This window comes from Octopus bimaculoides, chromosome 10 (genome assembly GCF_001194135.2).
Source record: "Octopus bimaculoides isolate UCB-OBI-ISO-001 chromosome 10, ASM119413v2, whole genome shotgun sequence".
Taxonomy (NCBI): Eukaryota; Metazoa; Mollusca; class Cephalopoda; order Octopoda; family Octopodidae; genus Octopus; species Octopus bimaculoides.
Window position 1 is genome coordinate 74,774,934 of NC_068990.1, and position 4,220 is coordinate 74,779,153.

The window sequence follows — 4,220 nt, forward strand, 5'->3', positions numbered from 1 at the left end:
CCCACCTACTACTTGTTCCCAATAAGCACATATAAACAAACACTCACACACACTCGCACAGGCGCGCAAATACTCGCACACAAAACAGGCATTAATACTTTCACTCCTATACGCGTGCGCATACATGCACACACACAAATACACACACACATGCATATATATATATATATATATATATACATACACTTAAACAGACACGTACGCAGAGGTCTTTGTTTTCACAAACCAATCAATCACTTTCCATTAGATATTTCAAGATTCATGTTTTCTAAGATGTATTTTGCTAAACTTGTGAAGTAATTGCTCTATGTAAACTGTCATAGCTTTTTCACTCAAAATATAGGAAGATAAGTTTTTAATTATATCTGTCTCAGACAAGTAACATTAGCAAAATCTCGACGCCACTTACCATTTTAACATTTCCATGGCTTTATTTTGTTATATTCTTAATTTCAACTTCTCTTGTCTTTCTCAAAAGAGTTTGGCTTCAAACGAGACATGAGTATCATATAAGTTAAACCAGGACCGTTATACTTAAAAGGCAAGCCTTCTTATGAAGGAATAAGAAACTTAACATTATTTAATCTCTCAAAGTAATGTCGATGGCTGAAATAGAAGGTGATAGAATAAAGTAGATGACTAAAAGTAAAAGAAAAATAGCAAGTCGATTAAGGATTCCATTATCTGCTCATAGGTTCATAAGTTCAAATACATTACAATCAATTCTGGAACGGGTCTTGATCAGGATTGTGTATTCTGCATTGCTCCAGTTCGTTTATTGACGCTATTCTTTACTGTCTCTGTTCACAGAGTCCGTTGTTTTTGTTGTTTACCTCTTCAGAATATTCTAACTGAAACCATGGACGACTGCTTGAAGGTTATCCCTGCCTCGCATCGGATCTTCTAACGGAGAGCGGAGAGATTTGGAACTAAAAACTTTGTAATTAAGATTTTGAATATTGTTGAGTATTTTTTTGTTTCTTGTCTGAGTCAAGGGTACGGTAAATTATCTAAAATAAGCTGGGGTTAAACGAGCTGAAGAAACTGCGCTCAACGGGTCACTGTGGGCAATGAAATCTTATGATGGGTTACAGTAAATGAACTGAAATGACTCTCAGGTTGTATTAGTTTATGTACCATCCAACAATAACCTTTGTTACAAGCAAGTCACGTCCCAGTTTTCTTATCTTGTCGAAAGACATAATAGTATAAAGTAAGAAACATTAAAGTATTGGTTCAATAATATTGACGGAATTTTTGTTGTGATACCTAGATTTAATAATAATATTTTGTTTCAAAGCATTGCGATTTTATACTAAGGCACTGTTTTCTCTGTGATGTGAGATTGTGAGTTAATATTTACATTAGTATTTTTGCAGTGCATTATATTACATTAATGCAAGTGTAATATCGGGACTTAATATCAAATTAACATTTTTTCCATTGCTGTGATTTTATGTGAGACTGATACTAGTATCATTATACCCAGATTTTACATACAGTTGATATTTTTGCATATTCTGTGATTTTTAGATGACATTGATGGTATCATGATTTTACACCAAGTTTTTATTTTTCCATAGCTGAAATCTTGCTCTGCAGACTTGCTGCTTAACCTCGATTCGTTGGGAAATGAAACACATTTTTAGCGAACGGGTATCAGAAAGTTTATGGGGAGATGATTAGATGAAAGCGAAACATGGCATGAGAAAACTTGATAAACACCATAAATGATCCAGTGACCCTGGCCTACGCCAGATATTACAACTGGTTGTAGCCAACGTGCATGTTCTAGTATTTTTGCTTGTAATAATGTCAGGTTATATGTTAATTCATCGGCAAAAGCATCATCTCCTTGTGAAGTGTTATACATCTGCAGCTGGTGATTTTCAAAATGATGTAAAGGATGACGTATGTTAAGTAAATGTACATCGTGCTTAGTTATTCTTCACATATGAAAGCAGTAACCTTCAAGTATTGCATAACTTCTCTAGTTTGTTTATCTTACGTCACAAAGTACTTCTATCTTTTTACAATTTATGCTGATTGGTATAACTGTACAAATAATCGTATAACAAGCAAGTTACACAAATATGTTCAAATAGATGCAGCAAACTTTATTGCCATTAAAAGCACACCAGGAAAGAATACTATGTCACCTTCACAAGATTGGTAAACCACTGGTAGGTGAAAAATTGAAAGAAATTACTTCTAATGTTCTCACACGCTTTAGTATGTGAAACTCATGTCATAACTTTACGCAGGAAAAAGCAATATTGGAAATGTAGGCGGCCTCTGTTGGTTTTGTATTGAAGACATGACAAAATCATTTGGAAAATTATTCAGTTGTTGAAGAAACTTTTTCTGTTGATTAAGTTGCTCGTTATGAAGTTGTTTATGTGGAAAATAAACTTCTCAAACTATATGTAGTAATTATAAAGTATCAAAATAATACTATGGTCGATGTTTCACCTGATTTGGAAACCGAGAATAAATTTGAGAAGGTGTAATCAATATTTTGTGCACAGTTTGTAGACATATCGTTAGAGAGTTCCCTTGTCTTTGCAAAACTAATGGAACAGGGTGTTGTCTTCAATCGTTGATCATTTTACAAGATTTAGGTTCAAACTAAAGAAAGCATTTAAGCAAGAATATGATGATTGCTCTACAATGAAAGCAAAGGAATACAAAGTGCAGGCTAAAGTAAAGGGCGAAAATCCAAAACCCTCTTTACTGGGCTGGACATAAATTGAATCGTGTTCTGGATGACCTAAACAAGGAATTCTAATCGCACAGTCAAAACCGTCATTATTTTTTTTTCGTTCAGACAAGAAGGATGTTTCATTCCAAGTGTGTCATTTCATTACAGGAAACACGTTGGAATGCAAACCATTAAAACGTCAGACTCTTTCTACTATTAGCGTTGAAACCATTTTGGACTTTCTCAAAGATATTTCAGTCAGGCAGATATGCTGCAATTATAATTTTAACAATTCCCTTAAGAATCTGTTTGGAGAGGTCCGGCATTAAGGCAAAGAAAACAAAAACATGGTCATGGTCACCAATGGTTGGACTGTGCATGACAAGTGAACGTCGAATAAATCTTTTGAAAACAAACATAAATTCATTCAAAAAGTGATTAACAAATTCAAACAAGGCCCAAGACATTTGCAGTTTTTATTCCGTAGTCTATTATTGTATAAGAAACAGAAAACTGATATAACAAAATACATTCACTTTTTTCTTATACATTCTCCTATTTTTATATCGTAACTTTTATGATCGTTGCTCACGTGCAAAAGCTATCTTTCAATCTTATTCTATGAGAATTCGTAAAAGCACTTCGCTCGAGTAAACTACATTTAGCATTAATTATATATTATTGTTATTTTTATTTACAATCTTAATTCAATAAGATATTAGCAAAAAACACTACCTTTTTATGAATTTTGAAATATTCCTGTTTACAAAAATAGTGTATTATTATTTATATCTCATTTTTAATTCAAGTTTTCCAAGCCCCAATCCTATAACGTAAATATATGTTTATTTAATATTGTATTCAATGATACATATGTGTACTATATTTATATTAGTATCTGTTTTGAATTTTGCTCGGAAATTTAAAGAATAATTATAAGGTTTCTTGTAGCTTAATTTATTTTAGAATTTATACTATTATTTTTTAGCTGCATCATATTCAAAACCAAGAATATCGTTGAATCTAGCAGCCATTCCAGTGTTAATGAAATAACTTTTGTCGCTTACTTAACATATTTTCTTTTTCTTGTTCCGACTAGACATCCTTTAGATTATAAAACCTTCTTCGTAAAGTAGATTTATATTTTCAGATGCTTTTCTTGCGTAACCCCATTTTCAAAAGCAGGTGTTTTTATTTAAGTGATTTTTGGAAAAGAAAAGAAATACCTTTTTGAACATGTTAGACATTCGTTTCTTTAAACTCGATTTGCAATGGCATCTATCAACGCCTACAAGTAGCAAAAAAGAGAAAAACTTTTCTACGAGCATTGAACAATAAACATAAATGAATGAATAAATAAATCAGCCTGCTTTTCAGCAAAATATGCATGTATCAGGTATGAAATATCTTTTAATTCCTAAAAACATAATGGTTTGTTAAGTGGTTTTTGAGAACTCGCTCGGCGACGACAACAACTACATTGAAACTTACTCAAAAACACAAACAACACCGAGTGAAA

At 32.5% G+C, this 4,220-nt stretch overlaps 1 protein-coding gene across 1 annotated transcript in view; it reads right to left on the reverse strand.

Annotated features, from left to right (window-relative positions):
* Positions 1-409: 409 nt before the first annotated feature.
* The window catches only part of LOC106874344 (uncharacterized), a 49,792-nt gene continuing 45,981 nt past the window's right edge, over positions 410-4,220 (reverse strand). The window contains exons 3-4 of the transcript XR_008265073.1: positions 3,928-3,989; positions 410-485 (exon numbers count right to left, since the gene is read on the reverse strand). The gene's annotated coding sequence lies outside the window, so the exon portion shown is untranslated. The remainder of the gene's footprint in view (positions 486-3,927; positions 3,990-4,220) is intronic.